Source organism: Triturus cristatus, chromosome 9 (assembly GCF_964204655.1).
Source record: "Triturus cristatus chromosome 9, aTriCri1.1, whole genome shotgun sequence".
Taxonomy (NCBI): domain Eukaryota; kingdom Metazoa; phylum Chordata; class Amphibia; order Caudata; family Salamandridae; genus Triturus; species Triturus cristatus.
Window position 1 is genome coordinate 571,007,260 of NC_140592.1, and position 19,782 is coordinate 571,027,041.

At 44.7% G+C, this 19,782-nt stretch overlaps 1 protein-coding gene across 1 annotated transcript in view; it reads right to left on the reverse strand.

Moving 5' to 3' along the window:
• Nucleotides 1-19,539, reverse strand: part of LOC146798327 (uncharacterized) — a 37,041-nt gene extending 17,502 nt beyond the window's left edge. The window contains exon 1 of the mRNA XM_085627952.1: nt 19,461-19,539. The gene's annotated coding sequence lies outside the window, so the exon portion shown is untranslated. The remainder of the gene's footprint in view (nt 1-19,460) is intronic.
• Nucleotides 19,540-19,782: the final 243 nt, after the last annotated feature.

Genomic DNA, 19,782 nt, shown 5'->3' on the forward strand with positions numbered 1-19,782 from the left:
AGCATTTTTTTTGTATTGGCGTACTGCTCTATGGCTGGCATTTATTGTGTTCAATAGATCTTTATTCGATTCACAGAATCATAAAAGCATTACACATAAAAAACAAAAGAAATATAAAATATATAAGATCTATTTACATAATAGGGGGGATCCTTCGTGGGAAAACGCCTATTGACAATTTAAAAGCCCATGCTAATACAAGGTACAGTGAACTTGGACCCTAACATGACTTATAAGATACTTATTACCTGCTTCTAGGCTTAGCATTAATATATAAACAGGATTAGCTTTCATAGAATGCAGAGTGCAAAGTGCAAAGTGCTTTATCATAAAGTGCAAAGTTTTTTTTTTTTTTTTTTTAAAAGAGTGTAAACATGACTTCCCTAAAAATAATTACATTCGGTCGGAAACTTTAAATACACACTAGTTGCAAAATTTTTTTTTTTTTAAAAAAAAAAATCCCATAGATCACGATAAAATAATTTTAAAATCTAAGTCCCTTTTAGTCCTAATGAAGTAGGCTGACAATAAAAATCTGCTAGTACCAAACACAATGAGTCTCGAAGAGTCAGTTTTTAGAATACGCAACATTTCGAGGTATCTTCCAACACATAATTTTCTGGCCAGGGGTTTTATCCATTTGGATCTAGGTGTTCTGTAAAGAGGGCAGAAAAATAAAACATGTGCATCATCCTCTTTAGTCCCTGCATTGCATTGAGAACACCTATCTTCCGCAACTCCTCTCTCTCTCTGGGCAGGCCCCCATTTAGATGTGAACGACTTAATTTGAAGAGTTCCATACCTAAATTTAAGGTATAGCACTTTAGCGAGCTGTGGCTCGATCTCGTCCAAAAATTGCTCAAAACGGGGGATTGTTTTAAACATCATGAATTGGGAGGTGAGGGGACCAGCATCACAGTTCAGGCTGACATTGTGCGTGATAAAGTTCCAATAGATACTTTTTATTTCTTGTTTTGAGTCAGAATTGAGCAGGCTTGGGTTAGCCCAGAACCTGCTCAGACCCAAATCCAGCAGCCATTTGCGAATATGTCCCAACCACGGGAAACTGAGGTTAGTATCTAGGGCCAGAAGTTCAGTTAAAGATTGTTTATACATGTAGAGTTCCTCCGTCGTCCAAATTCTTATCCAGTAAGACAGGGACATCCACACAGCTCTGTGGCCCAGGCGTTTAATACCTAAATCCATCATAAGGGGGGTTAATGGTGTGTTTTGTGGGAGGGTAACAAATCTCCTCAGTATCTTATTTTCCCCCTTAGTTAAGGCATTGAGCGGGGCCCCCCCCCAAAGCTCTGATCCATACAGCGCAGCAGATTGGGCCCTTGCCTTGTAGACTTCCAGTGCTGGCGTAATTGCCCTGGACTTGGTTGCGTGCAATTTTTTTAAGATTGGGGCTGAATTTTGCATTAAAATTGTACTTGATTTAGTGATCTGTGGCTTCCAAGAAAGTTTGGAGTCAATGTTCACACCCAGATAAATAAAATTGTGGACACACTCTAAACTCATTCCATTTAATTTAAGATTACGCTTAAAACATTTGTGGGGTCTAATTGACATATATTTTGTCTTTGCGGGATTCATTTCCAGACCCTTTAATGTACAGTAATCGTTGAGTGAGTTCAAGAGATTTTGCAGGCCCTTTGGAGTTTGCGATAGTAATATTGTATCATCTGCAAATGTTAAAGCGCAAACATGATTCCCCCCTAGCTTCGGGGCATCGTGACTAGATTTTAGGAGGAACTCAACCATGTCATTGACGTAAAGAAGAAAGAGTGTTGGCGCCAGGACGCATCCCTGGCGCACTCCTCTGTTCACTACTATTTCTTCGGTGAGTTCACCCGCCTGACCCCAGCGTACTCTGGCATAATTGTTCTCATGGAGCCTGATCAACTGGATTAGAATATTTTTAGGGACTCCCTGTTGCAACAAGTTTGACCACAAGAGCTCTCTGGGGATTGAGTCAAAAGCGGCCTTTAGATCTATAAAGGCCACGTATAGATGGCCATCTCTTAGCCTGGTGTATTTCCAGGCTATTACTATCAGACGAAACACCTGGTCTATAGTGCTTGTCCGTTCCCTGAATCCTGCTTGATAAGGAGAGATAATATTATTTGCAGCTATCCAATCTTTTAAACTTTCCAAAATTTGTTTTGCGTACAGTTTTTGTAGTATGTCCAACAAGCTAATTGGCCTATAATTAGCCGGGTCATCCCTACCGCCCTTTTTATATATTGGCACAATCTCTGCCCCCTTCCAGGAATCAGGGATTGGCTGACCTCCTGCGATTGCATTGCTTAGCAGATTGATGTATGGGACCCATACCTCTGGTGCGTGTTTAAAAAGGTCACCTGGGATTTTGTCAGGTCCCGGAGCTTTTGAGGGCTTAATTGAGTTCAGGGCCAGTCTAGTGTCTTCGATGCTAAAACACAATGGGGCAATCGTGGTTGATGGTATAAGACTACCAGTAACACTACTCTGGCCAGCCATCACAGGGACTTGTGAGGCGTATAGATGGGTGAAGTGTCTGTGCCAGGTGCCTGGATCCAAGTTAAGATCAGGAGCCGGGGCACCTGGATTCTTACTCTTTGCAATAATCTGCCAAAATGTAAATTGGTCGCCCAATTTTGCTGCCTCTACCAACTCTCCCCAGCTTGAGTCTTCCCAACTTCTACGGGCTACCTTCAAAGTTTTGTTGTAAGATATCCTTGCCTCTCTAATGAGCAAGGGATCCTTTGCGTGGAGAGCCTTCATTAGGAGTTGTTTTTTTTCCACACAATCATTATCAAACCAGGGATTTGGTTTCACAGCCTTTGCACGGTTTTTTAACTTGGCATGCCCAGATTTTGTCAGGTCTGATTCAATTCTTTTTACCAGTTTTGAATGGATCTGTGTTATCAGGATTGACCCTGAAGGTTCATTTAAATATAACGACATAAGATCACTAAAACTGTTGTAAATGTGGGTAAGTGATTGGACGTTACCCATTATGGACGCCCATTTTACTGCCCTTCTGTTATTGCTTACTATGGGCTGGATCAATTCGTGGCCAGATCGCAAATGTATAGTTGGATGTTTTTGAAATGATTCTTCTGCGAGTTCTAAACAGAGTGGGAAGTGGTCACTTTCTCTTCTGGTATCTATTTTAAAATCTTTAACGTAAGCCCAGTAGGTCGAGCTTAACATAATGTAGTCGATCCTGGATGTCGCGGATCCCCTTGAGAAAGTATTTGCTCCATGGGGGTCCGAGGGTGTTCGACCATTGCAAGATCTCAACCCATTTGTTATGGTAAAATTCAGTAACTGTAATGCAGATTGGGAACTTCTACAGGAATTAACTATTCCCAGAAGAGGTATGCCCATGGCAGTATCTTCATCTTCAAAGATGTCTTTCAGGCCTGACAGGGGTTCATAGCAGCAATTGAAATCACCGGCAATTAGAATAGGGCCAACAGGGAGTAAGGGGGCTAGGACTTCTTCCAATAACTGTACTGTCATTGATTCTTTGGTATTGTCTCTGGGCCTGATATAAACATTAAATAATGATAGCCTCGAGTCATTTTTAAATTTTAAGCTTAAGCCCAGGATGTCCTCTGAGTCTGATTGTATTATTCCTATGGACGCATTGATGCTATTTGCAACCCAAATGAGGAGACCACCTGATGGTCTACCCCTAGCTGATTGTCGCGCCTCTACACTGTAAGTTCTATAGCCCACCTTATACAAAGGTTCCCTGGCCCACGTCTCTTGAAACAGACAAAGATCGAAAGTGTCTATATATTCATGCCAGTCTGGTTCCTGCAACTTCCTTGTGAGGCCGGCTATGTTCCAGCTTACTATCTTCACAGCATTTGAGGTGGTATGAGTAATGGTGGGGGGGCTACAGACTACTACTGGTTGGGTTGTCTGAGTATGGCACAATAGTGTCTCAATAGTGTTGTCCAAATTGCCCCCTTCCTCTACTTCTGAGCCTAGTCCTCCCACCGAATGGGATTTTTCACAGTGTTTATCGTTCTCAGGTACGGGAGGGGGTGCAGTGGGAATTTTTTGTGCCAGATGTAATAAATTACCAGTCCATTCTTGAGTCAGTCAGTCCGGATCTGATAAATTCGAGAGGCCCCCCGAGGTGTGGTGTACTGTGTCCCTACCAACTAGACAGGTTCTTTTCTGTCTAATGCCAATGCTGGAGTTGAAAAAAGAGTGAGATCTCAGGTTCATAGTTATTAAATTTTCTGCGATGTTTTTATAGTAGAAGGTTAGCTTGATATCGTCCAGGTCACCCCTGTCTTGTTGGATCCTTTCAGCGTTTTTTAAGTCAGATCTTATTATGGATAAACACTGCCTATCCTTTCTGATCCAATGAATTGCTTTATTTAGTAGGGAATCCTTGTCTTCCCTTTTGCCCTCCTTCAGTCTTGGAACATTTGTAAGGAATACACAGTGTAGCTCTGGGTCTTCCCTTGTTACAGTATAATTGGCCTGATCTAGGTGTCGGTTGTGCACTGGCTCATTATCCATGGTCCCTCTCCAGGAGGTAGTGTGGGGAGGTCTGTCTTTATAGTAGATACTCGGATTTGCCTGGGTGTGTCTGGCCTGGTGTTTGGGGATAAAGTTAATGGGATTTTCAATGTAATTGGGCTGTGCTCTATCCTCATTGGTCTGGACGAGTGTATATGTACTTGGGTTTTTACACTGCAAAGGTTTCTGATGCTTACGCTGACTATTAGGTGCTCGGGGCAGTGATTGTACAATTTGACTTCCCCTGGGCATGTCTACTAGTTTGGTTCCGGGAGCATCGATTTCACCCGTAGTTGGGGGTGAGGCCCCTTTGTAAATCGGTGAATGGGACATTAAGATCTCAAGCCTTTTTTTAATTGAGCTGACCTCCTCTTGGAGAACATCCAGTTTGGTATGTAAGGTGGTTACCAAACGGTATGTGTTCAGTACTGTTGGGTTTGTTGGTAAGTGTCCCTGGGAATTATCCCCCGTCACATCTGGATGTTTAGGAATTATTTCATCGCTACTTCTCGCGGGGGACCAAATGTCAGGGACCGTGTTCTCACACAGGGGTGCAAATCTATTAGAGCACTCAACTGTGATTACCTCTCTACATATAGGACTGTTTGTCTGCCTAGCCACAACCTCCGTATTGTCAGGTATTTCGGGGCCGGAGGGAGGCTTTGTAGTGGGCCCCCTTCCTTGCTTTGGGGAAAGGGGAGTTAAGGGTTGGGATTGTGTCTGGAACTGTGGGGGGGAATGGGGTTCATGTACTATGACGATGGGTTCTGGGGGCGTTACCCTTGGCGCCTTCTCTTTTTTGGCGTAGTAGGAAGAGATTTTATTACCCTTGTTGCTAACCCCCTTGTCGCTAGACAACATAATCTCTACCTCTTCTATTAAATTATCGATCTCAGCCAATGTACAATTGTTTACTACTGATTTAGCTTGTTTGTGCATTTTGGCTAATTTCTTTTTGCCAGTCATAGGTTCAGTAGCTTTCCGCTTACCCATCGCCGCCCTGATAATCGAGCAGCACTATTTGCCCCTCAGCGACGGTGACTCTTTGACCAGTTTCCTAGGGATTAATAGAGCCACAGGATATAGGGGAAAGCTGGGCAAACACTCTATCTTGTATAACAGTTTACTCCGTGAGTCCCGGGCAATTGTTAGGTGTCCACTCAGTTTCTCAGGACTCCCGATTGCGCACACCCCCTAGAAAGGAGTGACAACCTTTGGTTACAAATCAGGTCGCTACAATCATCAAGGGTACAGGCATGGCAAAACATAGACACATGAAGATTGCACACTTCTGCAATTGATTTCTCCCAGAATCTTACTTGAAATGCAAGGGGGGTGGTCCAGTCCAGTCTTGTCCGGTCTTTGACGGGCAGGGACGGGCCCGCCCTTGGCCCGGGCTTCGCCCGGGCGCTGCCCGCGCGCGCCCCGCGCTGCGGTAGGCGCGCTGCGTTGATGTAGGCAGGTGACGCCTGCCACTGACGTCACCTGCGAGCGCCGACCAGGGGAGTCTGGGTGCTGTAGTTTGGTTTATGCCGTTGCCCTCACGGCGGACCTGAGGGTCGATTTGGCTGGTGGGTGCTGGCTGTGTGGGCCCCTTCTGGAAATTGCGAGCCTGCCGTTGCCCTCACGGCGCTGGTAAGGTAGCCTGCTTCGAGTCCCCTCCAAGGTGCGTCCCGCGCTGCGGTAGGCGCGCTGCGTTGATGTAGGCAGGTGACGCCTGCCACTGACGTCACCTGCGAGCGCCGACCAGGGGAGTCTGGGTGCTGTAGTTTGGTTTATGCCGTTGCCCTCACGGCGGACCTGAGGGTCGATTTGGCTGGTGGGTGCTGGCTGTGTGGGCCCCTTCTGGAAATTGCGAGCCTGCCGTTGCCCTCACGGCGCTGGTAAGGTAGCCTGCTTCGAGTCCCCTCCAAGGTGCGTCCTGCGCTGCGGTAGGCGCGCTGCGTTGATGTAGGCAGGTGACGCCTGCCACTGACGTCACCTGCGAGCGCCGACCAGGGGAGTCTGGGTGCTGTAGTTTGGTTTATGCCGTTGCCCTCACGGCGGACCTGAGGGTCGATTTGGCTGGTGGGTGCTGGCTGTGTGGGCCCCTTCTGGAAATTGCGAGCCTGCCGTTGCCCTCACGGCGCTGGTAAGGTAGCCTGCTTCGAGTCCCCTCCAAGGTGCGTCCCGCGCTGCGGTAGGCGCGCTGCGTTGATGTAGGCAGGTGACGCCTGCCACTGACGTCACCTGCGAGCGCCGACCAGGGGAGTCTGGGTGCTGTAGTTTGGTTTATGCCGTTGCCCTCACGGCGGACCTGAGGGTCGATTTGGCTGGTGGGTGCTGGCTGTGTGGGCCCCTTCTGGAAATTGCGAGCCTGCCGTTGCCCTCACGGCGCTGGTAAGGTAGCCTGCTTCGAGTCCCCTCCAAGGTGCATCCCGCGCTGCGGTAGGCGCGCTGCGTTGATGTAGGCAGGTGACGCCTGCCACTGACGTCACCTGCGAGCGCCGACCAGGGGAGTCTGGGTGCTGTAGTTTGGTTTATGCCGTTGCCCTCACGGCGGACCTGAGGGTCGATTTGGCTGGTGGGTGCTGGCTGTGTGGGCCCCTTCTGGAAATTGCGAGCCTGCCGTTGCCCTCACGGCGCTGGTAAGGTAGCCTGCTTCGAGTCCCCTCCAAGGTGCGTCCCGCGCTGCGGTAGGCGCGCTGCGTTGATGTAGGCAGGTGACGCCTGCCACTGACGTCACCTGCGAGCGCCGACCAGGGGAGTCTGGGTGCTGTAGTTTGGTTTATGCCGTTGCCCTCACGGCGGACCTGAGGGTCGATTTGGCTGGTGGGTGCTGGCTGTGTGGGCCCCTTCTGGAAATTGCGAGCCTGCCGTTGCCCTCACGGCGCTGGTAAGGTAGCCTGCTTCGAGTCCCCTCCAAGGTGCGTCCCCATCATTTATTACCTATGTAGAGGCATTCTAAACAGACAAAGGGCCTTATTATGAGTTTGGTAGTGCAGAAGCAGGACCGCCCGCTCCCACACCACCAAAGTGATGTTTGAACCCCCTGCCAGATTAGGAGTTTTCTCCTGTCTGGCAGGCTGTTCTTTGGCATCCCCACAGTGGTATCTATCAAATAGGCACCGTAATGTGAATGGCAAAATCATTACCTGCACAGCTGCAGTCATTGCCGTGCAGGTACTGGGTGCATGCACACAGGGGAGCACAACATGTAACCCCTTGCATACACCCCATTGCGCAAAGGTACACCTTTGTTTCCGCACGCCACACTTTTCATGGCAGTCGCCATGAAAAGTGTGACAATGAGGAAACTCGTAATATGCTTGGCGGGCCGCAACAGTCTCACCAAGCACATTGTGGCTTCAAGACCGCGGTTATATTAGTAGCTTATGATGATTTTAATTCCGCACAAGAAGCTCTCATTACACAAAAAATTGGAAACCCCACAAGCAGAAGTACAAAAGAATTTGTTTTCCATTAGAAATAATGCACCATGAAGCAGCACAATAATGAGCTCCTCTGTTTAGTTCGTGCAAATCCATCTGAGTGTTTTTAGGTGTAGTGTGTCAACAGAGCATTACATATGCAGTGGCAGCAGCATGCACTGGTGCCTGCTCTGTGTGCCATGCTTAGGGGGTATTGGAAGGCTTTTCATTCTGTCATCAAATCCTTCAGTCTACATGTATCCTTTGACACATTTTTTGTTAGAGTTTTCCTGCTAACCCTTGTCTCCAGAATCAGTAGTCTATCTGGGAAGACATTGATTATCTCTACATTTTGGATGAATACTTTTATTTTCTTATGCTCTTTATGCATGTAAGGTTGGCAGATCTATATGTGTGTATAGTTACAATAATAAAATACAAACTGAAGTGTTTTGCCCTTAATCATTGGTGTTAATTTCTACACGTATGAAGCATACCTATTTTAACAGAGTTAGTAAAATGCAAAATTCAAACCTATCCCATTATAAGTGACATACAGCTGTTTGCAGCAGCCCCATAATCCAATTAACATTTTTACTAGGCAAGAATTTCTGCAAAGAACACATACAGCAGCTAACCTGCCTTACCACCAAATAAACCAATGATTTGCACATTACATGCAGTATTCTCCATCTGGCACAATAACACTCTGATCTATCACAGCAAACATGTGATTACCAAATTACCTTTTGATCCATCTTTTCAGTATTGTAACCTGAGAGTTGAATAATGCACAGATTTCTTCACCAGGGATATTTACATTCTATAGCATCTTAAACTATGGTAAGTTTGTAACAAATACATTAACTTTGCATAGCTTGCTAAATGTTTGCCAACAAAGGTTTGCTGTAAGTACAGGCTGCACATTTGAATAAAGTATGGCATACCCAGCTTTTCATCCTTCCATGTTCAGTGAACTGGGTACTATGAAGCTGAGTAATACTACCAGCAGCTATTTGCACAATTTAGGAACAACATCACTGTGAGATGAAGAGCTATATTAAAAACTTCATTATTGTTATTGCATTTTTCTTGGGGTAAGGCAGAGTTTTTGAAATAATGCATATATACAGCTTTTTCTCAAAATAGATAAATAAATACACAAATAAATAGATGAATAAACACACAGATTATCATAGATATACAGGTAATTACAATTCTTCAATTAATCATCGTGCTGCCTGAATTGGGCCTGATCGGGTCATTGGAACCGGGAACTGGCAGTCAAAGTGTCACCGATCTGCAAAGGTGAAGTGGAATTATCAGTAGACAGTCTTCAGGACCCAGTCTCCACATTGACCACGACGTTTGGTGAGTGATAGGCCGCAAGTCGAAAATGAGAGGAATCTCTCATAAGGGACTTCCCAGCACTCTGGGCAGTCACCATGTGTCCTTTGGTGTTAGTGATGGTAAATGGTTCAGCCTCAAAAGGAGCATAAGACTTCTTTTTCTGGGTTGTCTGACAAGCACTCAATCTCCTCTTGTAAAGGAGACATCTTTCACATGATGTCATCTGTCAGCATATATTTTCATTTTCTGTTTAGGGCCAAAGTCCATAGTATAAATTTCTTCCTCATTACTGGATCTAAGGTAAGTCCATTGGGGCAGCTTGTTCATCATAGCTCTTCCAAACATGAGAGTTGCGGGGCTTTCCCCGGTCATCGAGTTAGGGGTCGAAGAGTAGTGTTTAAAACAACTTTGAGGTTGAACTTCTCCAATTCAGCATGCTGAACAGCTTTCTTTAGAGTACTCATGAATCTTTCTACCAGGTCAAAGAGGAGTGTTTTTTAATGCTTTTTATTGAGGTGATTTAGAAAGTCTTTGAGTTTTTGATTATTAAAGGGTGGGCCGTCAGATTTTAAGATTGCAGGTACACCCAATGTTGTAAAGATGGAATCTTATCTTTAAATAAACTTTTCATGAGTAGTGGATGAAAGGTCTTCTACCAATAGAAAAAAGGATAATTTATCAACAATGACTAGAAAATGATGTCCATTCTCAAGAGGACCAAATAAATCAACAGCAATTCTTTCCCAAGCAGGATGTGGCAATTCCGACATGTTCATGGTGTGCTGAATATCTTGAGACAAAAAACAGTTGCACACATGACGAGTCTTTAATTCTTTTATGGCCTTTTTGTTGAGATATGGAAACCAGGCTTGGCAGCAACTATTCCTTGATGTCCCTCATGGGTGACATCGATCACTTGTCGTGGACTCTTTGAAATAATAATTTGTGTACCTTGCAGAATGAGGCCTTCTTGAGTCACTGAAATTTCATCTCTTACATTTTTGAACTTCAAATATTCACTGTCACTGGTGAGAGGTCTAGAGTGCTGGTGCAATGATTGATTGGTCATAAAGTCTTTCAACTTTAACATGTCACACTCTTGGCTCATGGCAGTGACAATTTGTTCTAAAGACATGGCAGTGAACATGCCTCCTTATCCCGCAGTTTTCCCCGCAGGGAATTACAACGCGGTCGTTCCGCATACCATTACCCCGCAAGTTGTAACAACGACTTGCGGAGGGTGGGGGGTGCTGGATGTTGGAATAGTCTAATTTACTATTCCAACTCCAGTCTGTGCGGAGATTAGGGAAGGTGTTGGATTTTAAATCCAACACCTTCTTCCCCCCTCCGCAAGTCGTTGTTCCGACTAGCGGAGTAATGGTATGCGGAATTAAAACGCGGTCATTGTAATGACCGCGTTGTAATTCCCTGCGGGGAAAAAGTTTTGTGGTAAACGTTGTTTACCCATGGCAGCTGGTGTGCTCAATTTCACAATAAAATTGATGTAGGCCACCACTTTCTTAGATGAGGTACCGGGGCATTGCAATGGCACTCTTGAACAATAATCAGCAGGATTCTTATCTTTCCCTGGACCACAGTTGCACAGTTGTATTCTTGTAACCTCAAACCCCAACGTTCAATTCGAGGAGGCATTTTGGCTTTGGTATTGCCAAATATTGTCAACAGTGCTTGATGATTATTCACTACTGCGAAAGGCTTTCCGTACAAGGACACATGGTAATATTCGCAAGCCCAGACCACTGCCAAACTTTCTTTCTCAGGTATTGAGTAAGCATGTTTAGTGTGTGACAGGCTTTTACTAGCATATGCCACAATATGTCTCCAGGTGTTTGGCTGTCTGTTGTACTGTGCAAGGATTGCGCTTAACCTGAAAGGGCTAGCATCAACTACAACCTCTGTATGAAGTTTAGGATCAAAGTAGGCCCTTTCAGTGGCACTCAATGGCTTGCTTGATTTTATTAAACTCTTTTCACATTCATGTGATAAATGAAAAGACACATTCTTTTCGTCAGTTCTTACTAACCTTAGCAAAGTCTTGTATGGATCAACAACAGTAACTGGCCATTCCAAGAAATGAGCGTAACATCGAAATATCTTGTGGGGGATTTGCAGTAGACAGCACTTGCACTTTAGCTGGATCAGGTCTCATACTCCTACCAGAAAGGACATGGCCAAACAATTTCAAGATTTTTTTGTGGAATTCACATTTGTCAGCATTCAGAGTTAAGCCTGCATAATTTAGCAAATAACATACCTGCATAAGAGCTTTGTCATGCTCTTTTTGTGAGGCTCATAAAACCAATATGTCCTCACTGTAGTTAAATACATTTACTACAGGCTGTATGGTATGTTGAATAATGTCTTAGAAAAGTTCTGCAGCAGGGGATACACAAAATCTCAATCACATATAGAAAAACAGATCAATATGCGTAGAAAAGGTTGGAATGTACCTACATTTTTCTTCAAGTTCCAGTTGGTGATATCCTTTATATAAGTCGAGTTGAAAGAAAACTTTGCATCATCAAATTGAGTTATCATATCAGCAATGTCCGGACCTGGATGTCTCTCTCACTTAATTGCCTTGTTGGCTTGATGCTTGTCAATGCATATGCATAAAGCTACGTTACTGTCTCTTTTAGGCACTACTACAACGGGAGAAACTCATGGTGTTTGACCAGAGGGGCATTCAATGATGTCATGTTTAAGCAACAAATTAAGTCCATTTTCAGCAGCTTCTTGACAATGAAAAACACAATTTGTCTGTGTCTTTGAGCAACAGAATAAACATCCTCATCTATATGTAACTTTACTTTTATTGTTTTGAGTTTTCCTAACCCATGATATAATGAAGGAAATCTACTTATATTTTCATGTTGAGCATTTACATTGTAGTTCACTGATATCAGTCCGATATCAGCAGCAGCGTTGAAACTTAGCAGACAAGCACTTGAAGCTGATCCTTCAAGTACATGAATGGGTGCTTGTACCACAGTTTTCTTATGTTTCATCATGGCTACAAACAAACTTTGACTTTTTAAGGGTTTTGAGGCATGTATACTTTAGTCTTTCACTTCATAAGTTGTGGTAACAGAGATAATTCTTGATACTTCTCCTCAGGCGCGATATTTACTGATGCACCGCTGTCAATTATGAATTGCATCGAACATCCATTTACCTTTAGAGTGATTTTTGGACAATGTTTGAATGTTTTCGGTGCTTTTTCATATCAATTTTTCCTTCACTTTGAGTTGTTCCTCACATTTGACTAGTCCTACATGTACATGCCTTTCTGAAGTAAACATCAACATTGCAAAATATGTGATTGTCACGCTCACTGAAAACTGATATTGTGGAACTCTTTGTTGAAGATTTAGATGACGATCTTCTTCATGTGGTGTTGATTTGCCTCAGTTGAAGTGACCGCCTGGCCTTGTGGGAGCACACTGGACGTTGCTGAGGTAGCGTTCGGTTGGCCATTTTGTCTTCACTCTGTGACACACTTACTTTTTTCTTAGGCTTTGTAAGTCATCACAAAATGGTTCGCTTTACCACAGTCGATGCATATCTGTCCAATGGTGCGACATTTACCTCCGGGTGGAAACGACAGTCCACATCTGAAACTTATTTTTTTTTTCGACTGCCATTTTTGTTTCTGTGAAGACATCGCCTTGTCTACACCGGCCTTGCACTTTGGCTTACTTTTCATGCTCATGACTGACGCACTTTGGGCACCTCCGGCCTCCATGTCAGTCGCGTGACGATCGGCATGCTCTTCAGCTCAAGCAGCCTTGCGGACTTGTTATAAGCTCAGTTTCTTTCAGCATTCACCATCAAAAGGAATCTGACAGACATCCATCGATTACTCAGAGGCGGGTAGCTTCCTCATCATTAAATAATTGATTTTACAGTGCTTCCTCTGAACATCCAGTTTCTCAACAATTGGATTTGCCTTGTCTCTGACGTTCTTGAATATGCATCTTTCATGGCACTTTATTACAATTGACATTCATGGCTGTTTTGATTTGATCATACATCACTTCACCTTCTTATGGTATCTTTTCATAGCTTCTTTCACTCCTTCACCAGCCATGTTCCTCAGATACTTTGTAATCTTTGTATAATCATTCTAATCTATTGCATCTATGAAATCTTCAAAAGTCTCTTTCCTAGCAGTTCATCTATTGCCAATATTGTGTATTTTGGCAGTATCAAATGCAGATGGCATTTAAAAAAATGTAGCAGCCATATATACTTGTGTGGACAGTAGTGTTCTCTCACGCTTTGTGTAGAACTTGATCAGACATAGATTCTCTAGCGCCTTGGTTCGTGCTGGCTTCATAGTCATCCTTAATGACTTTTGGAACTTAGATCTCACCCTGGCTCTGCATCGGAGCTCTCTACTTGATGGTGGTCTGTGGATTTGTTCAGAGCCTCTTTAAATCAGCTTTGGTGGGGGCCACACAGCTGTCAAGTACAACCCGACCTTCCTTCTGAGGTTGCTTCGCAGCACAGCATTGCACGATGAGTTGTTAGTGGTTTCTGTAAGTAGATAAATCTTTCTCCATGGAAGCAAATAACATTGATCGGCTTTGTCCTTAAATGTCTCTTCACAAACACCTGGTTAATCTGTTTCATAGCACATGAATTTCAGTTTGACTTGTACTGAACTATTGCTGTGTGCTGCTTTCATAACCTGATTGCATCTGCCTTTAGAGTTCTTACTCCGTATAGTGTATGGCATTAGTTTGCGTAAAGGCACAGTACTTTTTATTTGCGCCCCTTTCATTCAGCTCCTGGCAACTGACATTTACACTTTTAGTGTCACTTTCTTTATCTTCAGGCGTTTTACACAGGCTGGCATTGCGCAGAGACTCCACTGGTGTCAGCAGCGATCCTGCACTTTGACTGCTGCACACGTGGCATGCACAAGCAGTTTGCTGGACCACGGCAACTTCTCTGGAGGAGAGCTTCAAATGTACAGGCTTCATATCCCCTGTCTCGTTGCCAGTTGTAGCTTCCTACCAGCCCAGGTACTCGCCAATAACCACACCATACATGGAAAGTAGTTTTACATGTCTTTATTCCACTGCGTGGCAGTCAGAACTCAACATTCTAAGCCTGCAGTCAACTCATGCCTCTAATGCTTATGTCGTATGCCTAAGGTGTACAGTGGGAACCAAAAGAGTTCCAGCGTTCTTTCATTGATAAAACCCTACACTGACGCCACCATTTATGACTTCACCCTTTCAAACTTTATGCTTCTAATGCAATTTGTGGATTCCCTAAGCACCTTTTTGTACATTTTGCAGCACTGATTAGGCTTTCCCTAAAATGTAGCAAATGTCCGCTATGGTAGGTTCTCTGTACATGGCTACATCCAAACTGGAGCATGATTGCGCTCAACTGCTCGGAGCACTTGTGTACTCCAAAATTCGTTTTCACATGTTCATTCTCCATTCACATGTAAGATGGTATGTTATCCCAATGTTTCTGATGCGACAGATATGTCTATCTGGGCCTTTCTCTGGGGCACGAGGGAAAACATAATACATCCATAGCAGTGTACCTTGTTTTACCCAGTGCATTTCGCGCTTTCCTAGCCCTTCTTCAGGGGTTCACTATAACATTAAACAAGCATTGGCATAGCCAATAGGTCTCGCCTTTGGGACCTTATGTGTTTAACCATGCAACAGTTCATGGTGTTGCACCAAGGATATTGTGCTGCATAACTAAATACTTATAAGGTCCCAAAAGACAGGCAGGAACAAAGATAGAGTTGCCTTGAGTTTGATGACGGGGGTTGTTGCAGGTAGAGGAGGGGAGGAGAAACAGCCAGCAGAGAATGGAGGTACGTGAGAGGTAGGTACATGTAGAGGAAGGTATGAGGTAGGAGACATTTATAGTGAGGGAGAGACAGTGGGGACCAAGATTGGTTGTTTCCCATGAGACAAAGGCAAATAAGAAGTAAGACAGAAGAGATTAATGCATTCAGAAAAGAAATATGGGCAGTAAAGGTTACGTGCGGGGGTGACTAACTAACTACACAGAAAGGGGTGGCATGAAGGAAGAGGCGCAGGCAGACAGGCAGGGAGAGAGCCATAGCAACATAGTGTGAGAGAAAGCCTGGCAAGTAGGGGAGGGAGGGACAGATGTGGAGATGGGCTATGGCAGTCACAGAAATGGCAGGGACAGATTGGAGGAGAAGCGTGAGGGATGCCCTCAAGTTGGGGTGGGGTTGGAGTCAGATAGAGTGAGGGAGTGAGCCAGCAGAGACAAGGAGAAAGTGAAGGGCATGCTCATGGGAGGCAGACAGTGAACACTGACAGGCACAGATGCGATAGGCAGGAATGGAGAAACGTCCACAAATAGAGTGAGAGGGAGGGAGGGCTTGAAGAGAGGCATGTAGTTTTACAAGGTCAAAGAGAGACAGGCTAAAGTTAAAGAGAGGCACCGGCGCATGCTGATAGCAATGGGTTTGCAGACTGAGTGCGAACTGGCAAAAACAGACATGAACAGAGGGAAAGAGATACAGGCAGATTGAATGGAAGTGAATGGGGAGAGTTTTGACAGGGAGATTGCACAGAAGAGGGACACTGGTGAACAGGACATGGCAGAGAGGAGCAGTAGACATGCAGGGAGAAAGGCAAAACAAGCAGAAAGAAAAAAATATATATATATGTAGAGAGGCAGTTGCTGACTGGAGGGAGACTTAGAAAAAGACGGACATAGAAGAGAGAAAGGGATAATTGGGAAGAGAGCGGGACAATGGAGGAGATATAGGTTTTCCACTGATGGGCAGAAGACGTCGAGATGTGAGTGTGAGAGAAAGAGAGGAGAGAAAATGTGTAGAGAGGATACATACAAGTAAGGAAAGATGGTAGAGAGAGCAGGGTTAAAAGAGAAAGAGCAGATGGCAGAGACAAGGAGCGTTGAAAGAGATGGGGAGGACCGGCATGTGGGGAGTGAGAAAGAGAGGTGGATACTGAGCAAGATAGAGAGTGGATAGGTAGCTGGAGAGGAGTGGAGGAACAGAGCCAGGAACTGGAGAGGTGATCTGGAGGCGGAGAGCGCAAGAGGCTGGAAGGAAAGGGAGAGATGCAGTCAGAGGCCCTGTGTCCACAGTGAGCAGTCTGCTGGGGGTTGTGTCCAGAAAGTGTCGCGTGGAGGGGGCGGGGCTTGATTAGGTCGCAAGTGATGCGCGACGAGGACACGGAGCAAGTGCAGTACAGCGAGTGCCAGTTTGCCAGAGAAAATAAAAAATACAAATACTGAGTTAATAATTTTTAGATAGGTATTGCAGTGCACATCCTTGTAATAGTCTCTTTGACTGCCTTTAAATTATGCTTAAAAGCAGTGTGCATCCGCGTAATATTACTTGTCTGTAAGCTGTTGTGTCAAACGAACAGGGCTCAGATGAGCAGCTCACACGGGACAGCTCGGGTGAGACTGGATACAGAGCACAGACTTCAGAAGGACAACATTCAAAGTTGCATCAAAGGCTACTTAAATAACAAGCAGCAGCTGTTTTCAAGCACACTCATGCTTTGTGGCACCATCCACCTTGTGGGAGCGAACAACAGCCAATTAGCATGCGCGCCGCTCCTTGCTCCCGCAAGGTGGATGCCGCCACAAGCACGAGTGTATGCTTGAAAATGAGCAGAGCGGCGGCTAAAGGCCCTCCTATGCGTAGGCGAGACCTAAAAACACCAGTAATTCTGCACTATTGCAACTTTTTCTCTGAGGGAAAGGAATTACCACTGAAATTTGTGTTTTTGCTTTATGTTGCTTTGCTATCTACTGATATATTCCATCATGTTTTACTTGGCGAAATGTATCCATTGAAATCTCACCACGTGCATTCATAGCATTTGAGGTAATGCAAATTCACACTAACTCCAGTTTTCAGGCTAATAGTTACCACAACCAAGACAGCAATGAGTGCCACAAGCTTCATCTCAACAAAGCCCATATCACTCTAGTATTGCACGAGACAACTTGAAGGAGCATCAAAGCCTGAGGCTCTCAAACACTTAAGCTTTACAGCCCACTTTAATAACAAAACGAGGGCTCATCTGTCCAAGGCAGTGGGCCCATGGTTTGTGTTCCTGTATGCACAACTAAAAAAAATTTACATTGAGGCTTCTCTCTTTTGAAGAGACGCACAGCCAGGCTATTAATGGGAAGATTGGTGCACAAACGAGTGCAGCTTCCTCATGGTAGCCAGGAGCATCAAACAAAAATTCAAATTTTCATATGGGAACACCACCAGTGATGTTTACTGCCAAGCTCGCCAATCATGAGAACCCCACCCGAGCCGCTGTTGAACGAAAACCCTGCATTTGAAAGTAGAGTTCATAGGACAATCTCAGAACACAGACATGTGTTCTTGGCTCCCAGTGCCAGAAACTCTTTTGGAACTCCTAGAAACCAGTAAACAAGGCCCAACCCTTGTCCACGATTATCCATCACCTACAGAACTTCCACAAAAGACAAATATGAAAGCACTTGTCAAACAACCTTCCTTGCCTTAGGTTGGTAATGCTCTGTGATTAGACAAGTCAGCACTGTCTTTAGACAGAGTCTAATGGTCACAAGAAAACGCTGGAGTCTACAGTGCAGGTGTGAGATTCGAGAGCCATGGGGCACATCTACATTTGGGTATGGTAAAATTCTTCTCCCCTAAAATCTCCACAAAGAAAACGGAGAAACGATTTTTATTTATGCAAAATGCATAAGGTCACTAGATTGCCTGAAAACTGAAAGCAAGGGTATAGCAATAATATTAAATAAAGAGATAATCGCACGACTTGGAGGAGAAAATGTCTCAAAGTTGTGGCTCACATTGTTTTCGCTGTTCCACAAGATATTTTCTACTCAACCCAGTATCCAGAGAGAAAAATTATGGAAAGAGCATAACTAAATTCTGCTATTCCCGTATTCCAGAGAAGAGTTCATATTTAAGCCACAAAAGGCAAGTAACTCTTTATTTTCCCCATATTTCAGATCAACAATGCACTACCTATGGAGAGTTTCAAGGCACAGTTTTACTGTATTACGTGGGTGGATTTTGGCTTAAGGGAAACACTGCAACTCGTTAACATGCCTAGATATTGTCCACAATTTAGCATATGCAAAAAGCATAACTACTTCATGCGTATGACGCTGTAATTTAACTTCACCAAAGGCCACGAGCAGTGTGTGCAATGGATGAAAACGCCCACAAAATGCTGGCGAGACCCCATCTTACAGTTTGTGAAAGGCAGCTCAAGCCTGCATTGCTACGACGGCCAAGGCTAGCTTGAAGCATTTACAACATGTTGGTACACTGTCCGTGCTCGAGTATGTGTGAGGGCGACGTCAGATCTAGTGGGAACATGTTGTATGAGTAATGGTTGGTGTTAATAAAGCGATCCCTTCCACAACAGCAGGAATAAAACAAACGTAAAGCAGTCAGTTCACACACCCACAGGTGGGCACCCATGAACGCAAATGAACAGTAGCCTGGAAATCACGGGCACATAAATCGCCTATAAACCCACTTTGAATGATTAGGAAAAAAAGACTAATGAAACAAGAGCTAACGCTGAAGCCGGACGAAAGTGAAAGTGATCGCGATGCACTTAATGAGGCTGAAAGTGATCGCGATGCACTTAATGAGGCCAGCAGATTGACGAGATCTGTGGTGGGGGAGGGGGAGGGAATTGAAGCGTGGAGAGAGGCACGCAAAGCGCGCGCCCGCGCACATGCACTCAGCCTCTAGGCCGGCCATGGCAGCATCTGGTAGCACTTTTTTTTACCCCTTTACAATAAGTCGAGCAAGCAGCTTGCGCTGCTCTAGGCTCGACCTAAAAATGGCATTAGATTACTATTTAAACCTCAATACTTCAGAATTAATTATACCAACATTAGCAACATGTAAACATTTCTGCCAAGTTTTACCGTCTTTCAACGAACAGCATAAGGACGTATTTACACACTTCCAAAATATACCCAATAACGCATTCTCTCAAAGAGTGCCTCCCTTAAATCTGTTCCCAGTGTGCACAAACTCAGCAACACCCAAATCATTTCCTGTCAAATAATAACCTGGGCTGACTCAAATACACCCATGCCCACAACTGAAACAAACTAAACATTCTCATCTACCTGCATCCTCCGTTTCAATGTCATCAATCCAACTACTTTCCTCTCCTTCCTTGTGAAAATGTTTCAATCACACCGGCCCGGTGACGCTGCCTTTAGTAACTCATGTAACATGACCCCACCCTAGTGATTAACCATTCGCTTCCACCCACCAATTTTAATCCCCACCCTCCAGACTACAAGTCCCACAAATCACCACTTTAAACAACCACCCTGACCTCAAATCAGACCGTTAACCTGTGACCCCTCTTGCTCAATCAATGCAATTAAAAAACTCCCCAAGCCCCTCAAGCCTACAGTCCACCTTTCAACATCTGTTCTCAAA